Source organism: Thalassophryne amazonica, chromosome 20, assembly GCF_902500255.1.
Source record: "Thalassophryne amazonica chromosome 20, fThaAma1.1, whole genome shotgun sequence".
Classification (NCBI taxonomy): domain Eukaryota; kingdom Metazoa; phylum Chordata; class Actinopteri; order Batrachoidiformes; family Batrachoididae; genus Thalassophryne; species Thalassophryne amazonica.
This window is the reverse complement of record NC_047122.1, coordinates 40,131,356-40,157,427: the sequence shown is the minus strand read 5'-3', so window position 1 is coordinate 40,157,427 and position 26,072 is coordinate 40,131,356. Positions and strand designations below refer to the sequence as shown.

The window sequence follows — 26,072 nt, the reverse complement described above, 5'->3', positions numbered from 1 at the left end:
TTGTGCAAATGTAACCGGTACAAACACTCATTTGTTCCATTGTCTATTAAGCTTAATGAACAAGCTTAAATTGTACTTATGTCATAGGATAAATTCTGCACATTTTTCAGTTGAATGGTGAGTGGTAAATGGCTGTGTGGTTTTAGTAGTATATAGTGGGTTGATTAGAGTGATTTTTAAGGTTATTTTTGGTTATTTATGGGTGATGCTTTAACTACGGGCACTATTGGCCTTGTAAATGTAATTTCCACTACACCATTGCCTTACAATATAAAGCGCCTTGGGGCAACTGTTTGTTGTGATTTGGCGCTATATACATGTGCTCTGATGTCACTGTTTATCTCCATAGAAACTACCCAAACAATCTTTCATACAAACTGTTTAAAGGGACATTACAGTGTTGTGGTGGAAATTACGGCAATAGTGTGGGACAACTACATTTTGTTTAAAAAAATCACAACAGTTGTATGACATTGAATACCCCAATTATGTTTTGATTATTTTACTGATATTTTATTCAGAGATATTTTAAAACATTAGAAAAAATGTTTTTTTACCATTCATTTTATCATTGAAGATCAAAAGTCTGGGTGTGGGACAAGCACAAAACGGCAATATTTGCATATAATGATGCTGAAAAAATGTGAAAAAGTCATCATAGACTACTAGAACAAATTTCTTAAAACACTTTCATTGTAAAGATAACTATAAAAGTGTGAAATTTCCCCTTTTTCTGTTTTTCATACAAGATGATCAAAGGACATAATAAGTGCCCGTAGTCTAAGAATCACCCTTATATTTGGACAGGCTGGTCCTGTTTTTACTGTCTGTGCAAGTGAGCCCCCTCATGCACCAAACTAAATTTCTCCGAAAGGAGACGATTAATAAAGAACTTTGAACTTTATTGTGAGACATATATTTGTTGACAACACTGTGTACAGACATGATCTCTGAATAGAAATATGATGAAAAAATGACCAAAACACAGGAGTGCCTCATTGGGGCTCTGAAGGTTAACAAAATGTATCTTGTCACCTCTGCCGTCACCCATCATGACATCAGAGATGACCTGATACATTATTACGAGGGCAGCAACACAGTTATTTGTGACTCATGTCCTTTTGGCTTCACCAGATCATGTCTGTAGCTACGTATGATGCGGGCAGGATGATGGTGATCATCATTATCATTACGTATGTGATTAAAAATGTTGAATGATCAATCCAAAGGAGGGGGCAGCAGTTGACCCACTTTTTTTTGTCTTTGACAAGAATGACGGTTAAAAAAAAAGAAAGTGTCTATTGCTTACCTGTACATCATATGTGCCATTCATCATTACTGTCCTGTGCTGTTGACTGTGTATATCTGGTCTTGTCTTTCCCAAATCTTTAACTTGGGTCCTCTGTCCTTGTCCCGCCTGTATATCTGAAAGGACAAATGCACGGAAACAGAGAAGGAACACAGGAGAAAGCAAGAAAGGCAGAAAAAAGAATGGTTAAGCTGCTGAAGGCAAAAATTGAAAAAACAAAAATGTAAGATTGCACAGAAAATGTGGAGCGGGGGGAGAAGCCACATTAAAGTAAAGCAATATTAATGTAGTTTTAGAATTTAAACCACTTGCTGAACAATTCCTGCCAACAAACATGCAACATGACAAGCTGTTAAAAGCAACGTCAATAAAACTTTTACGACATATGGAAGTTTTTGAGCAATGTTTTCCCGCAGATGAGGCCATAAGTTTTGACACACTTTGGAAAAAACTTTCAAACTTGAATTTTAACACCATACATTTCATGTTACAAAAAATACACTTTTTTTCCCATGTGTCTTAATGGCTAATTGACATAACTAATAGTTAGTTTGGCACCTTTGGCTATATTTAAGGGCCTACTTGCAGAGTGGCTGCTGTGTTTGTAATAATGGGGGGGGTTAGAATTGAAAGAATTAAGCCAAGCCATCATGACCAAATTTTGGACCTTAAGTCTGGTTCTTCTTTAGGGGACATCTTGAAAAGATTTATGGTACCACAAGCAACTGTACTGTGCAAAAACATATAAGAATCTTGGAACCATAAAGATTTGACATCAATGAGGGAGGAGGCCCAATTTAACACCCAGGAAATAATGAATGATTAGGTCCAACAGAACCTCAGAAACACAGCCAAGGAACTATTGAAGGACTTGGAGCATCAGAAGAACTGTGGCATCATCACCTCAAAGTGAGCACGCCAACCCCATGGCCTCAAGGCTATAAAGTAAGGATGAAGCCATTCATCAAAAATCATTAAAAAAGAGAGACAAAAGTTTCCAGTTGATTACCAAGCCAAAGCCAGAGCTTTGTTTTTTTTAATGCCACCAAACTGAAGAAAAATGGTTTCCTCATTTGTCTTAGGCTGTTGTGATGGAAAGCCCTGTTAATGATGGATGATGTCACATTTGAGTGGACGCCTCCAGCAGCTTGTTTGGTGCTTAGTTGTGATCTCGAGGTTCTGCAGGACCTTTCAGCCCAAAGTTTTTAAATTCCTGGATGTTAATTAGGGCCTCTATCCCAATTAATTTAAGTCTGTATAGTCCAAAATCTTTTGTACGATTGTTAGAACGTTGCTTATGGTACCATGGATGTTCTTGAGATAGTTCCAAAGGAGGAAGGCTGCATATGGAGATGTAAAGGCATTTTTTCCGAATGGGTTGGTTTAATTCTTTAGCCCCCCCACGTCCAAAACCAAAGACAACACTGGTTCTTCTGACAGACAATCTCAAAATTTGACAAAATCCACGCTTACGACCTCAGGTCAACACACGACTAACAACACTAAAATACACACATGAGCAGAGGACTTATTTCGAGCCCAGAGCACAGTTTTACACACACGCTGGGACTGACCGGTTATAGTAGATTCTTGTTTCGTAACTGAATTTACAAATTTTCAATATCAGAAGTTGAGGATGTGAGTGAGAGAGCGTTTCGGCCGGTAGCACCACAAAGTTTAGAATTACCCTAAATGAGTGTGCTGGGGTGCCATGTTGTGGAGCGCCAAGATGTGTGTGTCGAGTGCAGCATCCTGTCGTGTGCGATTGTGCAGAACCCAGGTGATACTTCCTAAAGTGCTTCACCAGGTCGGTGGGGGTCGTTGCCATAGGTAGCCGTAACCACACCGTTGCACTTAAAGTCCTGGAGTTTAGGGGAGGGCTGGATGACAGCGGAGGGGTGTCAGTTGTTGACATCCTCCCCTCCTTCCTTTCTGGGAAGGAGGTGTGGAGTTGAAAGGAGAGGAGCCGTTAGATGATCGGCGTCCCCCCTCTCTCTTTCACCTCGCTCCTCTCTCCTCTACCGCCCTCGCACCATCCTCAGCCTCCGCTGGCTATCAGGTCTGTCCGTCAATAGTACTGCTCCTGGTTTGGCAGGTCCCCCTGCTCCTCTCCTCCCCCCTCGCTCCTCGTTGCTGCAGGCGGTCATCTCTCGCACCGACGGATGAGGGAGATACAGATGAGGAAATGCATTCGCTTTCTGCTTCCTCTTCCTCCTGCTCCTCGTCTCTCTGATCCGCTCAGAGGACTCCGGTTCGGACGGACGGTTGATTCTTTCGGCCTCCACCGCTACTCTCCCCTCTTCTTCTACCTCATCTTCTTCTTCTGCTCCTGGCCGCCTCCCCTCCTCCTCTTCCTCTTCCTCACCTCCTACACTCCGGATAGGGGGATTCTTCTTCCTCACCATCTCTGAAGAGATCAAAACAGACAGAAATGTCATTTTTTCAATCAGATTGATGTGATTCTTTATGCTGACACTTTATGGAAACGTGTGCAATATGCAACGTTCAAGCATATACGTTAGAACTGAAAACCTTCAAAATACTCTGACAATGATGTATGTGTACAGAACAGCTCTGATTAAATTTCTAAACTTCTTTCAACAATGAAATCTGCAACAATTTCCAACCACAAACCTCGTCAAAGGAAAACATTTAACAAATCAGAAACAGTGATCCCCCCTCGCCCCCCAAACTTTTCTTGTAAACCAAGGAGCGAATCTTTTTATCATTATGGAAACCATCCATGAGAATCTTCAACACATGACCGCATCAAAACAAGAGCCATATCAGAGAGACATGCAGAGAGCGGGGGGGGGGAGATTGCGTGAAAAATTGGGGAGACAGAGAGATGGAGGAGGAGGTCCAACACACCACCACATCAAACCACATACCCCCTATCAGAAAGATGGATGATAGTGGCAGTTCTCTCCCCCCTCCGACTCTATACATCTCTTTGCATTTCTTTGGTCTTTCATTTACTTTGTTGTCCCAAATTCTCTTTTCTCCCCTCTGTTCTCATGATATCTTTGCCACCTCCTGTCTTTTAAGCAGCTGTTACAATGTGACGGGTTGAGCAACCATATAAGCTACAGAAATTACATTTTGATATCCGTTTGTGTCCATTTTTGTCTTTCTCTCATTCATTAAATGCCTTCTTTGTCAGCTGATGTCCGGCGGGTCCGTCAGAAAGTGTTGTGTTGTTTCCTATTTTGCCCTGTACTTATTCATATCTTGCCAGTGGAGGTTCTGTAGATGTTTGTTTTATTCGTGTGCTACTGTATTCATCTTATGTTCACGTCCAGAAATGCTGCACACCCGCATTCTGTGGTTGTTCACTCATTCCTTCAGAGCCCTAAATCCACCTGAGACTGATAGAGTAGTCTATGTTTGACATCGGACAAATAATTTCAAGCCGTTATTAATCAGTTTGCTCATTCAGTCACACTACGACTACACCTTTAGTTTCTCACTTTTTGATTCTGTTTTTTAAATTTCTTTAAATTCTCTCCGTTCATTTTCAGTTTCCGGGTGAACCAACAATCCTTGAGGACTCCCGTGGTCTTACTGGTTCTACATAATAATGTAGCCACATTCTTCATTGTTAAACACAAACTGTTTAACTGATGTTTAACAGGGAATGTTGGCTAGCAGTTAGCGGTAGCTTCAGTTCAGTTCTAGCAGTTTATCAGTTTTGTGTCATCACAGGTAACTTTCAAGTTAGTAGATTAATGGTTATCAAAGATATGATTTTGGTTAGCTGTGCACATCACTGGTTCTCACTCAAAATCAGTGAAAAATAACCATCAAACTTGTCAAACCATCGCCCACTGATTCTCTCTTTTATTCCCCACTTTCAGAAATAATGACAAGTTAAACATTTAAATCACTTTTTATTACTTCTGGTTCAGCTTTGCTAAGTCTACCTCCCTGTGATTTTCCCACTCTCTCTTATAATCATGACACAAAGCCATCAAATAACCAGCCATGTGTTTTAAGTTAAATCGTAATCAGTCATTTGTTGAAAACAGAACAAATGTGGTTGTTCTGTTCGTAACTGTCATGAGAGCAAGAGATAGTGTGTGTCAACAACCCTCCGTGCGTGTGCGCGAGCATGTTTATTTGTGGTTGTTCAGTTGGTATTCAGTCATGAACACAGTCACCCGTTGGCTCGTACACTCTGCGTGCGTGCACATTCAGTCATAAACAATCAAACGAGCAGATTCCTGATGGACTCCAAAGAAACGATCATTTTCCAATCAATGCGGTATGAGGAGGATGGACACAGTGTCAGCGTGCACATGAAGGATGCACATTTGATAATGTTTGGAGAAGAACGATAGCATCTGTGCAGCCGTCTGTTATTACGGCAGATAAATGATTACAGGATCAGATTTAACAAGCCTGGAATATAATCTAGTGCATTAGAGAGAAAAGAGGAGAGAGAGAGAGAGAGAGAGAATAATGATTTAGATATTTTCTTATTGAATCCAATTTGTCTTAATGGCTACTCAAGAATTTTACTATTTCTTCTCTCCCTCACTCTTATACCACTTTTAAAATAAAGCAATCTACAGTGCATCCGGAAAATATTCACAGCATGGCAGGTTTTCCACATTTTGTTATGCTACAGCCTTATTCCAAAATGGATGAAAGTAACCCCCCCCCCCCCCCCCCCAAAAAAAAAAATCTACACACAAGACCTCATAATGACAATGTGATTTCTTAGTTCTTTTTTTTTAATTTTTAATAAATTTGCAAAAATCTTAAAAAAAAAGTCATATTGTCAAATGCACTGTAGATTGCTTAATTTTAAAAGCTGTATAAGAGTGAGGGAGAGAAGAAATAGTAAAATACTTGAGTAGTCATTAAGACAAAATTGGATTCAATAAGAAAATATCTAAATTTTATTTCTCTCTCTCTCTCTCTCCCTCTCCTATTTTCTCTTTTCTCTGTAATGCACTAGATTATATTCCAGGCTTATTAAATCTGATCCTGTACACACAAACGTCTATACACAATACCTTATAATGACAATGTGCTTTTTTTTTTTTTTTTTTTGCAAATTTATTAAAAAAAGAAAAAAACAAACAAACAAACAAACCCAAAAACAAACTACGAAACCATAGGTACATATGAATGCACAGCCATGAAGGTCAAAACTGAGCTCAGGTGCATCCTGTTTCCACTGATCATCCTTGAGATGTTTCTACAGATTAACTGGAGTCCACCCGGGGCAAATTCAGTTGTCTCCATATAAGATCCCACAGTTGATAGTGCATGTCAGAGCACAAACCAAGCATGAAGTCAGTGAAGCATGGTGGTAGCAGCATCATGCTGTGGGGATGTTTTTCAGCGGTAGGAACTAGTAGTCTACTCAAGATTGAGAGAAAGATGAATACTTCGATGTACAGAGACATCCTGGATGAAAACCTGCTCCAGAGCACTCTGGACCTCAGAGTGGGGTGGCAGCTCTTCTTTCAGCAGGATAATAACTAACCACACAACCAAGATATCAAAGGAGTGGCTTCAGGACAACTCTGTGAATGTCCTTGAGTGGCCCAGCCAGTGCACAGACCTGAATCAGATTGAACATCTGGAGAGATCTGAAAATGACTGTGCACTGACACTCCCCATCCAACCTGATGGAGCTTGAGAGGTGCTGCAAAGAGGAATGGGCAAAAGTGACAAGGATAGGTGCACCAAGCTTGTGACATCATATTCAAGAAGACTTGAGGCTGTAATTGCTGCATTTGAGCTTGGGACTCCCCTTGAGCTCACGGCTGGCTGCGCGGGATACTGCTGCGGCCACCCCACACTCACTTTGCCTCAATTCGGATGATGGACTGTCTTAAAATTTAGTGTACATAAACAATGACATGTATATGTATGGTTGTTGATGTGTGCCATTATTACGTTCAACTACTAATAACTGTGGATTAATTGCTGTATTTTTGTGTGAGGTGATTGGGTGTGAGATAATTTCGTTGCACTTGTTATAACTTCGTTGCACTTGTTGTAATGACAATAAATCTAGTCTATCCATCTATCTATCTATCTATCAAAGGTGCAATCAACAAAGTATAGAGCAAATGGTGTGAATACTTACGTGCATGTGATTTCTTAGTTTTTATTTTTAATTAATTTGCAAAAATAAAAAAAAACGTTTTCATGTTGTCATTATGGGGTGTTGTGAGTAGAATTTTGAGGGGAAAAAAGTACTTACTCCATTTGGAATAGGCTGTAACATAAAATGTGGAAAAGTGAAGCGATGTGAATACTTCTGGATGCACCATATGACTGAACAGGCCACGCCTAGACCAGCCCTGGCACTTGCTCTGTGTGAGACGGAGCAAGAGCGAGTGCAGCGAGCACAGAAAATCTCATCTGATGTTCACCACACCCAGTCAGATGCATCACACACCCACACACACACAGTGGAAACACTACAGATCTCTGTGGTAAAGAAATGAAGCCGATTTAAGGAGCACAGGCTGACCTAACTGCGTTCCCAGCTGCCCCCTAAGAATTCACTAGTGAATTACTGACGAGTTTCAAGCGTGAACAAAAGTTCAGCAAGTGATGATTCCTCAAATTAGTGTTTTGCCGACGGAGATGCTAATATCATGGGAAATAAAGCAATAGCTTATCTGTTATTCAGATATGTGCATGCTTTCACAGTCTGATCTGCATACGAGCATGTTCTTTATGTGCTCGTAGTCTGAGACTAACATCGCAGGAAAGCCTTTGTCTGTGCAGGCTGTATACACAGGCTGGAACCATTACTATCAAGTACAATTAGGTACACCCACCACAACATACCACATAACAACTACTGCTACTATCTACAATTAGCCCCTATACACCACAATGGCCTCAATACCATTGCTAGCATAACTGCAACTCTAATCAACTTCCATCAACTAAAATTAGGCCCAACACCACTGAGGCTTTTTATCTGAAATTGCCAATATGACCCCAAAACAACTGCTGAAAGATCAACAAGTGGCTTTAGGTTCACCATCAGACACCAAGTCCTGCCCGAGGAACTATGATGGAGAACTTTCTATTCCAATATAGTGACATTTTCCATGCACACTGACTGTAGGTAGACAAACACATCAAAGCCTGGGAATTATCTGAAAAGTTATGCAAATCAGTAAGTACAAATTCACTGATAAATTCCTAAAATGCCAAAGAAAAAAAAAAATCTATCAGTTTTCCAGAGCCCATAATGACGCCAAATGTCTGGTTTTGTCCACAGACCAACGATACTCAGTTTACTGCCAGAAAGCAGTGAAGCAGCTAGTCAAATAAACCAGAAAATATTCATAACTAAATATTATAAGTGAAATCAACAAAATTTGATTTTTTAAATGATTCAAAATGATTAATTGATCATCAAAACAGTTGCTGATTAATAACTGATTAATCAATCAATCAATCAATCAATCAACTTTTTCTTGTATAGCGCCAAATCACACAAACAGTTGCCCCAAGGCGCTCCACATTGCAAGGCAAGGCCATACAATAATTATGAAACACAGTCTACGTCTAAAGCAACATAACCAAGGGATGGTCCAGGGTCACCCGATCCAGCACTAACTATAAGCCTTAGCGAAAAGGAAAGTTTTAAGCCTAATCTTAAAAGTAGAGAGGGTATCTGTCTCCCTGATCTGAATTGGGAGCTGGTTCCACAGGAGAGGAGCCTGAAAGCTGAAGGCTCTGCCTCCCATTCTACTCTTACAAACCCTAGGAACTACAAGTAAGCCCGCAGTCTGAGAGCGAAGCGCTCTAATGGGGTAATATGGTACTACGAGGTCCCTAAGATAAGATGGGACCTGATTATTCAAAACCTTATAAGTAAGAAGAAGAATTTTAAATTCTATTCTAGCATTAACAGGAAGCCAATGAAGGGAGGCCAACACGGGTGAGATATGCTCTCTCCTGCTAGTCCCCGTCAGTACTCTAGCATGCAGCATTCTGAACCAACTGAAAGGCTTTTTAGGGAACTTTTAGGACAACCTGATAATAATGAATTACAATAGTCCAGCCTAGAGGAAATAATGCATGAATTAGTTTTCAGCATCACTCTGAGACAAGACCTTTCTGATTTTAGAGATATTGCGTAATGCAAAAGGCAGTCCTACATATTTGTTTAATATGCGCTTTGAATGACATATCCTGATCAAAAATAACTCCAAGATTTCTCACAGTATTACTAGAGATCATGGAAATGCCATCCAGAGTAACGATCTGGTTAGACACCATGCTTCTAAGATTTGTGGGGCAAGTACAATAACTTCAGTTTATCTGAGTTTAAAAGCAGGAAATTAGAGGTCATCCATGTCTTTATGTCTGTAAGACAATCCCTGCAGTTTAGCTAATTGGTGCGTATCCTCTGGCTTCATGGATAGATAAAGCTGGGTATCATCTGCGTAACAATGAAAATTTAAGCAATACCGTCTAATAATACTGCCCAAGGGAAGCATGTATAAAGTGAATAAAATTGGTCCTAGCACAGAACCTTGTGGAACTCCATAATTAACTTTAGTCTGTGAAGAAGATTCCCCATTTACATGAACAAACTGTAATCTATTAGACAAATATGATTCAAACCACCGCAGCGCAATGCCTTTAATACCTATGACATGCTCTAATCTCTGTAATAAAATTTTATGGTCACAGTATCAAAAGCAGCACTGAGGTCCAACAGAACAAGCACAGAGATAAGTCCACTGTCCGAAGCCATAAGAAGATCATTTGTAACCTTCACTAATGCTGTTTCTGTACTATGATGAATTCTAAAACCTGACTGAAACTCTTCAAATAGACCATTCCTCTGCAGGTGATCAGTTAGCTGTTTTACAACTACCCTCTCAAGAATCTTTGAGAGAAAAGGAAGGTTGGAGATTGGCCTATAATTAGCTAAGATAGCTGGGGCAAGTGATGGCTTTTTAAGTAATGGTTTAATTACTGCCACCTTAAAGGCCTGTGGTACATAACCAACTAACAAAGATAGATTGATCATATTTAAGATTGAAGCATTAAATAATGGTAGGACTTCCTTGAGCAGCCTGGCAGGAATGGGGTCTAATAAGCATGTTGATGGTTTGGATGAAGTAACTAATGAAAATAACTCAGACAGAACAATCGGAGAGAAAGAGTCTAACCAAATACCGGCATCACTGAAAGCAGCCAAAGATAACGATACATCTTTGGGATGGTTATGAGTAATTTTTTCTCTAATAGTCAAAATTTGTTAGCAAAGAAAGTCATGAAGTCATTACTAGTTAAAGTTAATGGAATACTCAGCTCAATAGAGCTCTGACTCTTTGTCAGCCTGGCTACAGTGCTGAAAAGAAACCTGGGGTTGTTCTTATTTTCTTCAATTAGTGATGAGTAGAAAGATGTCCTAGCTTCACGAAGGGCTTTCTTATAGAGCAACAAACTCTTTTTTCCAGGCTAAGTGAAGATCTTCTAAATTAGTGAGACGCCATTTCCTCTCCAACTTACGGGTTATCTGCTTTAAGCTACGAGTTTGTGAGTTATACCACGGAGTCAGACACTTCTGATTTAAAGCTCTCTTTTTCAGAGGAGCTACAGCATCCAAGTTGTCTTCAATGAGGATGTAAAACTATTGACAAGATACTCTAACTCCCTTACAGAGTTTAGGTAGCTACTCTGCTCTGTGTTGGTATATGACATTAGAGAACATAAAGAAGGAATCATATCCTTAAACCTAGTTACAGCGCTTTCTGAAAGACTTCTAGTGTAATGAAACTTATTCCCCACTGCAGGGTAGTCCATCAGGGTAAATGTAAATGTTATTAAAAAATGATCAGACAAAAGGGAGTTTTCAGGGAATACTGTTAAGTCTTCTATTTCCATACCATAAGTCAGAACAAGATCTAAAATATGATTAAAGTGGTGGGTGGACTCATTTACTTTTTGAGCAAAGCCGATAGAGTCTAATAATAGATTAAATGCAGTGTTGAGGCTGTCATTCTCAGCATCTGTGTGGATGTTAAAATCGCCCACTATAATTATCTTATCTGAGCTAAGCACTAAGTCAGACAAAAGGTCTGAAAATTCACAGAGAAACTCACAGTAACGACCAGGTGGACGATAGATAATAACAAATAAAACTGGTTTTTTGGGACTTCCAATTTGGATGGACAAGACTAAGAGACAAGCTTTCAAATGAATTAAAGCTCTGTCTAGGTTTTTGATTAATTAATAAGCTGGAATGGAAGATTGCTGCTAATCCTCCGCCCCGGCCCGTGCTACGAGCATTCTGACAGTTAGTGTGACTCGGGGTGTTGACTCATTTAAACTAACATATTCATCCTGCTGTAACCAAGTTTCTGTTAGGCAGAATAAATCAATACGTTGATCAATTATTATATCATTTACCAACAGGGACTTAGAAGAAAGAGACCTAATGTTTAATAGACCACATTTAACTGTTTTAGTCTGTGGTGCAATTGAAGGTGCTATATTATTTTTCTTTTTGAATTTTTATGCTTAAATAGATTTTTGCTAGTTATTGGTGGTCTGGGAGCAGGCACCGTCTCTACGGGGATGGGGTAATAGGGGGATGGCAGGGGAGAGAAGCTGCAGAGAGGTGTATAAGACCACAGCTCTGCCTCCTGGTCCCAACGCTAGACAGTCACAGTTTGGAGGATCCCAAAAAATTGGCCAGATTTCTAGAAATGAGAGCTGCTCCCTCTAAAGTGGGATGGATGCCGTCTCTCCTAACAAGACCAGGTTTTCCCCAGAAGCTTTGCCAATTATCAATGAAGCCCACCTCATTTTTTGGACACCACTCAGACAGCCAGCAATTCAAGGAGAACATGCGGCTAAACATGTCACTCCCGGTCCTGATTGGGGAGGGGCCCAGAGAAAACAACAGAGTCCGACATTGTTTTTGCAAAGTTACACACCGATTCAATGTTAATTTTAGTGACCTCCGATTGGCGTAACCGAGTGTCATTACTGCCGACGTGAATTACAATCTTACCAAATTTACGCTTAGCCTTAGCCAGCAATTTCAAATGTCCTTCGATGTCGCCTGCTCTGGCCCCCGGAAGACAATTGACAATGGTTGCTGGTGTCGCTAACTTCACATTTCTCAAAACAGAGTCGCCAATAACCAGAGTTTGATCCTCGGCGAGTGTATCGTCGAGTGGGGGAAAAACGGTTAGAGATGTGAACGGGTTGACGGTGTACACGGGGCTTCTGTTTTAGGGCTACGCTTCCTCCTCACAGTCACCCAGTCAGCCTGCCTTCCCGACTGCACGGGGTCTGCCAGGGGGGAACTAACGGCGGCTAAGCTACCTTGGTCCGCACCGACTACAGGGGCCTGGCTAGCTGTAGAATTTTCCACGGTGCGGAGCCGAGCCTCCAATTCGCCCAGCCTGGCCTCCAAAGTTACGAATAAGCTGCACTTATTACAAGTACCGTTACTGCTAAAAGAGGCCGAGGAATAACTAAACATTTCACACCCAGAGCAGAAAAGTACGGGAGAGACAGGAGAAGCCGCCATGCTAAACGGCTAAGAGCTAGTAGCTACGCTAAGCTAGCGGATTCCCAAACAGGGAATCCGACACTAGACAGGCTGTGGAGCAGCACAGGTAACGCACGACAACAGTGCTAAAATAAAATAAAAATCCACTAGACAGGCTGTGGAGCAGCACAGGTAACGCACAACAACAGTGCTAAAAAATAAAATAAAATAAAAATAAAAATCCACTGGACAGGCTGTGGAGCAGCACAGGCAACGCACGACAACAGTGCTAAAAAATAAAATAAAAATCCACTAGACAGGCTGTGGAGCAGCACAGGTAACGCACGACAACAGTGCTAAAAAATAAAATAAAAATAAAAATCCACTGGACAGGCTGTGGAGCAGCACAGGCAACGCACGACAACAGTGCTAAAACAAAATAAAAATCCACTGGACAGGCTGTGGAGCAGCACAGGTAACGCACGACAACAGTGCTAAATCAAAATCCACTGGACAGGCTGTGGAGCAGCACAGGTAACGCACGACAACAGTGCTAAAACAAAATAAAAATCCACTAGACAGGCTGTGGAGCAGCACAGGTAACGCACAACAACAGTGCTAAAAATAAAATAAAATAAAAATAAAAATCCACTGGACAGGCTGTGGAGCAGCACAGGCAACGCACGACAACAGTGCTAAAACAAAATAAAAATCACTAGACAGGCTGTGGAGCAGCACAGGCAACGCACGACAACAGCGCTAAACAAAAATCCACTGCACAGGCTGTGGAGCAGCACAGCAACGCACGACAACAGCGCCAAAAAAAAAAATAAAATCAAAATCAAAATCCACTGGACAGGCTGTGGAGCAGCACAGGTAACGCACGACAACAGTGCTAAAAAATAAAATAAAAATCCACTGGACAGGCTGTGGAGCAGCACAGGTAACGCACGACAACAGTGCTAAAAAAAAATTAAAAAAAAATAAAAATAAAAATAAAAAAATAAAAATCCACTGGACAGGCTGCGGAGCAGCACAGGTAACACACGACAACAGTGGTAAAAAATAAAATAAAAATCCACTAGACAGGCTGTGGATTAATCACTGCTGTCGTACTACAAATTAGTTGTTACAAGTTTTTATCTTGTGTTGAGACATTTTTTATTATCTGTGCATGTTCAACTGTGGCAACATTCATATAAAGCTCAGTGGGGAGAGCGGGTTGCCCGTTAACCAAAGGGTCTGTCGTACAATTTCCTGGGGATCTTTCAGTGTACTTTACTGTAGGTAAAGTACTGATCTCAACACATCCAGTGTCTCAAAATAACAAAAATTATACTATATTTCAGATATATGCAGTCATCTCTGCACAGAATTGTTCAGCCAGGAGGAGTTCTGCACAGTTCACCATCCTTTGAAGCCAAGAATGGATTTACTGCTAAAATAATGGCTTGTAATATTTTGAACGTGCCTACTCAAATCTGGATCTGATCACGTTTCATCTTTTTTTGTCATGGGACAATTAAGATCATGAGCAAAACTTGCTGACGTTTTTCTAGGAAATGCAATTTGATGTCAGCTCGCATCCATACAAAACAGAACTCATAGGAACTGACCTACGCCACTTGTAGTGGTTTGGCAGAATACGCATTAATCACATCTCATTCCTATTTTGAGCATCCAGATGATGTAATTCAAGGCAACCCGCCAAGTTTTAATATCACAAATCTGATACATGTCAGAAAAAAATAACGGCGTAACCGCGCTGAGTGACACTGTACTCTATATCATGCTCTACTGTGTACAATTTACAATTCATTTTGAGTTAGGGGCCATTCACACAGGACAATCAGCTGCTGAATAGAAGGTTTTCATGTGACATATCGGTCACGTTATTTTGTGTCCCGCGGCCATTCTGGATTATGACGCGGTGGCCACTGTGATACACTACGTGCATTTGGCAAACAACTGCAGAAGCTTCGTCGGTGTGAAGAAGCCTCACGGCACCGTGGTGCTGAGAAAGATCTGTCACTACCAGAAACCCACTGCTCCCAGAATTTTATTTTTATTTTATTTGGCAATAAAATTATATAAGAACACATAAAAATACTGCAGAGGATGACACAAGAACACTTCCAATACGGATGCTTATTTACATTGTGGTCCTCGAGCACCGAGCTGCTGATCCGCAAGCTGCCCTTCTGGCGCCTGGTGAGAGAAATCGCTCAGGACTTCAAGACGACCTCCGCTTTCAGAGCTCCGCTGCGATGCTCTGCAGGAGGCCGGTGAGGCTGACCTGGTCGGCAGCTTCCTAGTTCACAATATCGTAGTGTGACACTGTCGCCCAGTTCGTTACATCACCACTAAATTCACTATCTGGTATAAGATACGGATCTACTGAACCAACTGCTACACATCTATCATGATAATTAGCTTTATCTCGAGGATTCAAAGCATCGTAATAACTGTTCATTCTCTCCATGTTTCTATCACGCGCCAGCCTCCTTGTAATCCAGAATGGAGACGGCACCTGTCCTGCAGCAAATCGGTCACGTGATTGAAAATGTTGTGTGTTGGGGGGGTGTGGCTAGACATTTTGGTGTTCTTTTCTTTTCTTTGCTCTCCAGGTGGTATGAAAACTGATTTGTCTATGGAGAAGGTGCTGGCAGAAGAGTCCTTCACCCTCATCAACAGTATGTGCAGCACCTGTGAATGGTGCTCACATGCAACCTTAAAGACTTTCAGCTGAAGCAGATAATTAGATGGCGTTCTGCATTTACGCCATGTGTGATTCAAGCAGAATTGCCGGGAACTCGACCTTGTGATGTTCGTTTGTGAGACGCTGAGGACCGCGCCTGGGTTTGACACATCGTGCCTGTGAAGCAGGAAGGGTGAAGGACACATGCTGTCAGCACACATCAGAGGTGATTAATTGTTTGACTACTTGTTGATAGTAACTTGGTATTTTGTTACGCAGTATATTTGAATTGTGATGAGAATTGTGCAGCTTGCTTCTCACTGCGGTGGCGTGCGGACAACTGATCCTCCACCTGTTGTGAGAAGCTGCTCATTTACATAAAGCTTAAATACAGACCTGAATGTGTTGCTGATAGTGTGTGCCTTTTGAAGGATATTGCTTGTAACTGCTGACTTACCTCACCTCTTCTATCCTTCGCAGAGAGTCGGTTTGTCGTGTCCACCTGGGGGGTGTTTGGCGGTAAAGTGAGTCCAGAAGCGCCGGGCTTCGATCCTTTTGGGCGCTGGAGAGCGTGCCAGCCTTCACTCCACCAGAATGACGCTGTTTTAGTATCTACACTTCATTATGCACCAGAGGGTGAACAAATAAATTGTTTTTGTTATTGGAACCGCTTTCTGTTTTTTTTAGCGCTGGGTTCCGTCGGACGCAGGTCCGCTCCTCAACCCGCGTCGACACGTAACAGTAAAACCTCTATAGAAGCTTTTTTTTAATTTAGGAATGATGTTAAAATTGCTCCTTGTGTCCATTTAATATGCAAACAGGTGCCTCAAAACAGTGGCAATGGGTGTTTTGAAACAATGGGACACTATTTTGTTTCATTTGTCATTATTATTAAATAGTTGTAACTTGTGCATCCATCCATCCATCCATTTTCTTCCGCTTTATCCGGAGTTGGGTCGCGGGGGCAGCAGCTCAAGCAAAGCCGCCCAGACCTCCCGATCCACACACACCTCCCCCAGCTCCTCCGGGGGAACCTCAAGGCGTTCCCAAGCCAGCCGAGAGATGTAATCCTTCCAGCGTGTCCTGGGTCTTCCCCGGGGCCTCCTCCCAATGGGACGTGCCCGGAACACCTCTCCAGCGAGGCATCAAGGGGGCATCCGGAAAAGATGCCCGAGCCACCTCAACTGACTCCTTTCGACATGGAGGAGCAGCAGCTTGACTCTGAGCTCCTCCCGAGTGAGGTGCTCGTAACTTGTGCATTAAGAAAAAAAAATCTGTACAACGACCAAAGATCACCTTGTTCTCTCGAAAATTATAGAGCAGAGTTGCAGGCTGAGCTTACGTCACTATTCAAATTATGATGATATGCAGTTCTACCTGTAGAGGACAATCTCATCAGGCATTTGAAAGGCTAATTAGAGCTAATATTTTCCAGTCTAATGTATTATTAATGGATCGCACCACCAAAACTCTAATCAGATCGAGCTGCATCATTCTGATTAACAAGTGCACGTGACGTTTTTTTCTGACAGACTCTCATTCTGATTATTAATGGATTCTTGGGGTCCATGCGCATGCTGCTAGTGTAAATGTCTGATAAAAACCATGTCTTAATGTAAGCTGTGTGTAAGCATGCAATGCCTGCCCGAATCCCAAATCTTAACATCTTTCTCCGTACAGTAAAGAAAGGTACATTTCACTTATGGAAAAAATACATTATGTTTCAACTATTTTCATCCAGTGATCCAAAGTTAATTCTCTAAATGGATATTATTCAGTCCTAGCAATGGACAGATCTGTACAGAGTTGGAAAAACAGCCACATATTTCTGCTGCTGTCAGACATCTGTGCTTTTCCCCTCCTCGTGGGACAGCAGTAGTTGGCATCTGTATCTTTCATAAACAAAGGATTAATGTGGAGCATATGAAGAAATGATGCTAACGGCAAGATCTCTTCAAATAGAAAAAAACTGTAGCTTTTACTCATTTTTCACTGTGCGTCATTCTCTCCTTTCTGTATCCTCTCTCCTTTCATTTACCCCTCTCCTTGCTGAGTGTTTAAATCACAAGATATATAGATTGATGGAGAAGGATGGGCAGATTAGTACGATTATGGCAGGAAGTTAGCGAGAAAAATAAGGAAGGTAATGATCGCTTAATGTCTGAAAGGGGAGTAGAGAAGGGTGGGTGGGAGAACATGGGTAAAAATGGGAGGAGAGGTTTTGGAAAAAGAAAAAAAACATCTTCTTTAAACTACACAATGTAGGCTTTAGGGGTTTTTATATTCAGAACTGGAGTATAGCATTCATAGCCACTGTTTATGTGTAATTACCTGAAAGAACAAATCAATGCACTTTGATAAACATAGAATAAACCCTTCATATCTACATGGGAGCAGAACCCCTCATGGGGGTCGCCATCTTGTACCACCATGTTGATACAGTAGGCCAAAAGGAACATACTTACCATGTCTTTGGCATTTTGCAGCGCAGCAGCGACTGAAGAAAAAGCACAGGAATCAGTGGTTTCTCTCTTAGACACTCTCTATTAATTGCTCATGCAGGCTAACAAGTTTGAAAACCCTAAATTTTTGCAAAATGTGGAAGATTCCACATATCGCTTATCACAAGAGAAAGCAGAGGAGGATGAATCCCCGTCACCAAAGAGGCAAAATCACAAAGTGCCCGGTGACAGCACAATGCAATTTGCAAGTTCACCACCAGATGGGACTCAATCTCACATACACTGTAGCTTTAAGAATAAAAAGACAGAAGCACTCAGGAAATGCAGACTGAAAGAGACTTAATGTGAGAAGCAAAAGCCAAAGTCCAGATACACTGCATATGCTAATAGGTGGTCCCCAGAAGGTTGAAGACCAGAAAAACACCATCTGTGAAATTTTAATATAGTTTTAATGTTCTTTTTCTTAACAGAAACAGCAAACCACAACCGATTTCCTCAAGAGGGACACTTGTTTCATGATTTAAAGTTCTTGTGAAATAACAGCTGATAATTTACCAATTTGCTCAGCACTTTATTTTTTAATTTGTGCAAAACTCAATGGTTGGAGACCAGCTCAAATAAATTGCAGCATAATGGCCAGTGGAATAGAATTAATTCTGCAACCAGCGTAAAATCTGGTCCATTAAGAACAATGTCCAGGAACAGGCCATTTCTTATACGGTGTATCCGGAAAGTATTCACAGCATTTCGCTTTTTCCACAATCTATGTTACAGCCTTATTCCAAAATGGAGTAAAATATTCACAAAGTATTCACATCCTTTGCTCAACACTTTGTTGATACATCTTTGGCAGCAATTACAGCTTCAGGTCTTCTTGAATACAATCCTACAAGCTTGGAGCACTTATCTTTGGGCAGTTTGCCCATTCCTCTTTGCAGCACCTTTCAAGCTCCATCAGGTTGGATGGGGAGCGTCAGTGCACAGCCATTTTCAGATCTCTCCAGATCTCTCAGATCTCTTGAGACCAACAAAGCAGCAAAAATGTTTCTGTGCCCTTCCCCAGATTTGTGCCTTGAGACAATCCTGTCTCAGAGGTCTACAGACAATTCCTTTGGCTTCCTACTTAGTTTGTGCTCTGACATGCACTGTCTGTGGGACTCTGGGACCTTATATGTAGTCAGGTGTGTGCCTTTCCAAATCATGTCCAATCAACTGAATTTACTCAAGGTGGACTCCAGTTAAGCTGTAGAAACATCTCAAGAATGATCAGTAGAAACAGCATGCACCTGAGCTCAATTTTGAGCTTCATGGCAACGGCTGTGAATTTATCTTAGTTTATTTATTCTAATTATTATTTTTATAAATTTGCAAAAACCTCAAAAAAAATAAAAAAATAAAAAAATAAAATTTTTCACATTGATATTGTGGGGTACTGTGTGTAGAATTTTTTTTTTTTTTTTTTTGGGGGGGGGGGAGGTGAATTTTATCCATTTTGGAAGCACCTCTTAACCTGATGGAGCTTGAGAGGTGCTGCAGAGAGGGATGGGCAAAACTGCACAATGCACCAAGCTTGTGGCATCATATTCAAGAAGACTTGAAGCTGTCATTGCTGCCAAAGTATTGAGCAAAGGGTGTGAACACAGATATACATGTGATTTCTTAGTTTTTTTATTTTTAATAAATTTGCAAAAATTTCTAAAAAAAAAAAAAAAAAAAAAAAAAAACTTTTTTCATGTTGTCATTATGGGGTATTGTGAGGGGAAAAAGGAACTTGCTCCATTTTGGAATAAGGCTGTAAGGCTGTAATAAAATGTGGAAAAAGTGAAGCACTGTGAATACTTTCTGTATGCCCCGTATAGAGAATACAGAAAGTGTGTAAAGAAAGAAAGCAATTGACAGTGAGAGAGTAAGTGCATGCATGCACGGGGCGAGCTGCTGGCTAAGTGCGCCCTGAATCAATTACTTGAAATTTACAAGGAGTGCAAAATAATTCAATTAACTGAATTAATGTCAGGGCAAATTGACTGCAGCATAATTCAACACTTTTTGACATTACCATTTACACAGGTTGGAAATGTGAGCAGAAATCGATTTTCTTTTAGAGGTAATAAGCACATGGCATTCTGGGTTGTAATGTTTATTTTCATATATAAGTCATGTTTCCAATTCTACCAATTATGTGTGGACTTTTTAATTTCCACTTTAGTTTGTTAGATATGGGTGTTCAAATGTGGCAATCATAAATATCAAAATCTCAACAATCAGTCAGAATGTGCAGTACTGTGATCCTGTTTTCCATAATTCTGACTAATGGAATATTCTTCCCATTCGACCAAAAATATAAAGATGAAGTATGAGCATGTTTTAGCCATAAAATTATTATTCCAGAAGAGCCACAGGCTGCCAGTTTCAGCATCATGTAGGTTTGTCACTAATAAAATAGAAAATAGCATATTCTAGGCAAATTTTGTGTGTGTGTGTGTGGGGGGGGGGGGGGGGGGGGGGGGGTACAGTAACAGCTTGGTGGTCTATGAATTTTGCAGAACTCTAACTGACGATATTGAGGCAGCTTAAAAAAAACTGGAATATACAACAGGCTAAGACAAAGCCCACTTGTCATTTTAAGACTGAAAGCCTTCCATCTCTTGCTCGGTTTCCAATCAGTGCTAGAACTCTCACATGCTCACATTTCATGTGCTGTGCAGCAGGGATTCAATTCATTCCTGCCACAGTTTGAGCAAATCACACATGTAGATTAACAGAGATAAACTCTCCAAAAGTGTAGGAGTCATTTGTAATAAGGCAACAGCATGCAAACTATGTCATCTTAAATGTCAAACTTAATCAGAGGTTCTCATTTCAATGCCCCTTTCTCAGTATGAGGCTCCCTCCCCCTGTGTTTCTCCTGTATAGCTGCCTCTCCCCGCTGACTAGATTCTACATGCATACACATCGGGCACAACGCTCCCACTCTTCTTTCCATATCGGTCCGTCTTTCATCTAACTCTCTCTCAATTAATCCCTCACTTGCACCCACCATGATCCATTTCCGGCACCTCTCTCTCTCTCCGTCACCATCTCTGCCCTCTCCCAGTACTTATGGCAAATCCTTATGTGAACACTGTAATCTTTCTAAATTCAGGAAATCTTTCTAAAATATGCAAACAGTCAGTGGGTTTTGATCAGACACTGAATAAAATACAGACAACTTAACAATTCAGCCCAAGTAAAAAAAAAAGTCTCCATTCATCTCATTCATGCCGAGTATTAACTATGCCTCTCATATGTATGGAAATCCTGAATTTCTTTTTCCAGCTTGTTAGTTTTTGAAGCTTGACACACACAAAAAACTGATCTCAAAATTTTGACTCGCATTATAGAAATGCTCTCCAACCATCAATATGTGCATCTGTCCACATTTCATGTCAACAATATACGATATATAACAATATACTCGTAACTGTATGGTAAATTTGGGGGGAAACTTGGTACACTTATTTGGGACATTCCTTCATCAAGTAACATCGCTGCACAACCACTGTGCTCTAAGACCATCATGGGGTCAAATTTAGAGGTGGTTTTACGCATGCAAATTTTGAACCACACTTTTTTTTTTACAGTTGTATGCAAAAGCTCACTGACTCTTGACCTCCTTACACAGGTGAATCCAATCATGAGAAAGGGTATTTAAGGTGGCCATTTGCAAATGTTTCCCCTCTTTGTATCTCTTCTAATGAGTGGCAACATGGGAGCCTCTAAACAACTCTCAAATGACCTGAAAACAAAGACTGTTCAACATCACGGCTTAGGGGAAGGATACAAAAAGCTATCGCAGACATTTCAGCTGTCAGTTTCCACTGTGAGGAACATAGTGAGGACATGGAAGACCACAGGCACAGTACTCGTTAAGGCCCAAAGTGGTAGGTCAAGAAAAATCTCAGATAAACTGAAGCGAAGAATGGTGAGAACAGTCATAGTCAATCTGCAGACCTACTCCAAAGGATGAAGCCAGCACCTGTTGAACATGCTTTTCTCTTTGAAAGCCTGGGGAAACTGGGACGTTCAAGACAAAGTTCAGAAGAACAGCGTAGTTTGATTAAAAAGTTGAATGGAGAGGGGAAAACTTATACGCAGGTGCAAAAAATTATAGGCTGTTCATCTACAATGATCTCCAATGCTTTAAAATGGACAAGAAAGCCAGAGACACGTGGAAGAAAATGGAAAACAACCATCACAATGGATAGAAGAATAACCAGAATGGCAAATGCTCACCCATTGTTCAGCTCCAGGATGATCAAAGACAGTCTGGAGTTACCTGTTAAGTGCTGTGACAGAAGATGCCTGTGTGAAGCTAATTTATTTGCAAGAATCCCCCGCAAAGTCCCTCTGTTAAATAAAAGACATGTGTAGAAGAGGTTACAATTTGCCAAAGAACACATCAACTGGCCTACTTTTTTTTTTACTAGTAGCCCAATTTCATAGCCTTAAGAGTGTGCATATCATGAATGCTTGGTCTTGTTGGATTTGTGAGAATCTACTGAATCTACTGGTACCTTGTTTCCCATGTAACAATAAGAAATATACTCAAAACCTGGATTAATCTTTTTAGTCACATAGCACTACTATTATTCTGAACACTACTGTATGTACACACACACACACACACACACACACACACACACACACACACACACACACACACACACACACACACACACACACACACACACACACACACACACACACACACGTGTCATTCTACCTCAAGGGGCCCCCCTTCAATGGGAAACAGTCAGCCAAAAGTTGCCTTGTTCCAAGTAAAAAATGTATGTAAATTCTGAAAACAAAAAATAAATTTCTGGGAAAAAAAAAATCTTGTCAGCACAGAAATGGAGACCAGCAACATGACTACCCTGTTAGCTGAAACTCACTTGTGCTTCAAGTGGCCATCTCTGATATTCCACTTTGGACTAATGGTAACTGCAAGTCTGCACTCAACAAAAAAAAAGCACAGAAATTGTTTACAAAACAGATTCAGATATAAACACTATGAAAGCCACTTTGGGTACATAATCGAGCACAGACTTCCAGAAGATGACTGGATCCATCTTCCAACTACAGACAAACACACAAACAACGTTTATTAAAAGTCTATTAGAGGAGTTTGACCTTGAATAACTTGATTAGTGTGCCACACAGGGTCTGGGAAGCAGTGTGTGTGTGTGAGTGTGTAATACTCTGTGGGAGGCATACATAGCTCTTTGGGGAGTCGAGACAGAACACTGGTCAACCCCGGTTAAACACAAGCCCTTTTCAGACATCCAAGCTTACGGCAAGCATCGTCTTGCTATCATCAGTTCTGAACCATTCTGAAGTGACTCACACAACATGACCTTCTAAAAGAGATCCTAATCATTGCCCCGTAAATAGAACTCCATGATCAAGGTTAAAACTTATAGGCACCATTTTAAAATTATTGTTGATATGACTTGCTTAAATCCCATTAACATACACAATGAAAAGTCAAATGTGGGTGTGTTGTATCCCTGTATGCACTTCTCCAGACAAAGTGACAGAAAGGCTATTAACAGTGCTTAATTGTTAGTTGTTGTCTTCTCAAACACAACAAGTCTAACCCAAACTGAGGTCAGACTGACATCATACATCTGTGGAAGCGGCTCAATTTAAGCCTGGTAGTATGTACTGGTGGAGCACATGGCTGCACCCAACACACTATGGAACCACCTCCTGAATGGTAACCACCCAGGCAGACAAACAGTACATCCTCACCCCTCAAAAGTAACCACTCGCCTTCTGTGACTAGGTGAAGCACAAGTATGGTCTTGGCCTTCTCCAGCCAGGGGGTCCCGGACACTGAGGTACCTGCATGTTGGGTCATGAGTAGACAAACGTGCCACAAGGCCAAAATGTAATAGGAGATGCTCCCTCAACATCGAAGGATCATCCGAAGACACTTCATACCAAAAACATGCAGTTATCACCTTACTGGTCTAAGTTTCACAACACTACAGTATGACATGAAGCAACAGAACCCTAAAAAGTTTGACCATCGATGTCTGCAATGACATCTTCATTTCAAAACACCTGGGAAAAGAGCTGCAGACAAATAAATGAGAGGTCAAATAAATAGGTTGTCAAAAAAAAAAGAAAAAAAGATACTCATCTGCACTAAAAATTTCTATCTGGTCAGATAATCATTACATATGCAACTGACACTGTATCAACAGTAATGTCTTCGCCTCCTCCACTGGTAATAAAAAAGGAAAGCTGGCCAAAGAAAAATAGTCAGAGAGGAGTGTCTTGTTTTGTTTTTGTACTACCTAGAGTAAATATACTGTGAAATTTTATATATATATATATATATATATATATATATATATATATATATATATATATATATATATATATATATATATATATATACATACACGAGGTCTGTTAGAAAAGTATCCGACCTTTTTATTTTTTTCAAAAACTATATGGATTTGAATCATGTGCGCTTGCATCAGACAAGCTTGAACCTTCATGCGCATGTGTGAGTTTTTTCACGCCTGTCGGTTGCGTCATTCGCCTGTGGGCAGGCTTTGAGTGAGCACTGATCCACCCCCCTCGTCGGATTTTTATTGTTTAGGAATGGCGGAGCGACTGCCGCTTTGTTCCATGAAAATTTTTTCAGAAACTCTGCCAGACAGCCAGATGGAAACCATTTGGAAGATTCAGATGGCTTTCGGTGAAGATTCTATCGGTATCACATTGATTAAGGACCATTAAAACTGGAAAAAACGGCCCACGGCGGCGTGCAGACGGATTCGCGCGTGGCGACACAGCCGCGGGACAAACAACACCTCCGTGTTGGAAGTCTCACAGGACAAGTTGGAACATGCCCAGCTGTTAAACAATTTCTTGGATACTCACTCGACTGAAAAGCCACCGAAAGCCGACTGAATCTTACGAATGATTTCCAACACGGAGGTGTTGTTTGTCCCGCGCCATGAGCAGCTGCGTCGCGACGCGCAAATCCGTTCACACGTCTTTCATTACAAAATCTCCTTTAACAGTGGAATGTGCCGATAAAATGCTGATCCCGACCTCTTCTGAAACTTCTCTGCTAGTCACACGACGTCCTGCATCAACAGAGCCTTAAATTTGGAAGTGATCTGCTCGTTCCAGCCTGTCAATGGCCGCTCGGGGCGCGATGCGCCCTCCGCCGCTGTGGGCCGTTTTTAATCCAGTTTTAATGGTCCTTAATCCGTGTGATACCGAATCTTCACCCAAACCATCTGAATCTTCCAAATGGTTTCCATCTGGCTGTCTGGCAGAGTTTCTGAAAAAATTTTCATGGAACAAAGCGGCAGTCGCTCCGCCATTCCTAAACAATAAAAATCCGACGAGCGGGGTGGACCAGTGCTCACTCAAAGCCTGCCCACAGGCGAATGACGGAACCGACAGGCGTGAAAAAACTCACGCATGCGCATGAAGGTTCAATTGTCTGAAGCAAGCGCACATGATTCAAACCCATACAGTTTTTGAAATAAATAAAAAGGTCGGATACTTTTCTAACAGACCTCGTATATATATATATATATATATATATATATATATATATCCTCTCTGACTATTTTTCTTTGGCCAGCTTTCCTTTTTTATTACCAGTGGTAATTAATATTCAGCTGGTTTTTGGTGAAAATTTTAATGGCTGATGAGAGATTATGGAGTGTTACTGTCGCTTTAAGGACTTCCCACGGAGCGGGACGTCGCGCCGCGCTCTGAGGCGCCGTCGTCAGCCTCTTTCGAGCTGAAAACCTCCAAATTTAAGCCTCTGTTGACCCAGGACGTCGTGAGAGAACAGAGAAGTTTCAGAAGAGCTTGGGATCAGCAGTTTATCCGGACATTCCACTGTTAAAGGAGATTTTGTAATGAAAGACGTGCGGATGGATTGGTGCGTCGGCAGGCAGCCGGCGAGGCACGCCGCCACAGGTAAGACACCTCTGTGTTGATAACCATTCGTAAAAACCAGGCGGCTTTTGATGGATTTCAGTAGAGTGAGTATCAGAGAAATTGTTTAACAGCTGGACA

The 26,072-nt window shown here is 41.2% G+C and overlaps 1 long non-coding RNA gene across 2 annotated transcripts in view; it reads right to left on the bottom strand.

The window, feature by feature from the left end:
* Positions 1 to 3,549: 3,549 nt before the first annotated feature.
* The window catches only part of LOC117502194, a 147,077-nt gene continuing 124,554 nt past the window's right edge, over positions 3,550 to 26,072 (bottom strand). For both annotated transcript variants that reach the window (XR_004558219.1, XR_004558220.1), the window contains exon 3: positions 3,550 to 3,716. This is a non-coding gene — a long non-coding RNA (uncharacterized LOC117502194). The remainder of the gene's footprint in view (positions 3,717 to 26,072) is intronic.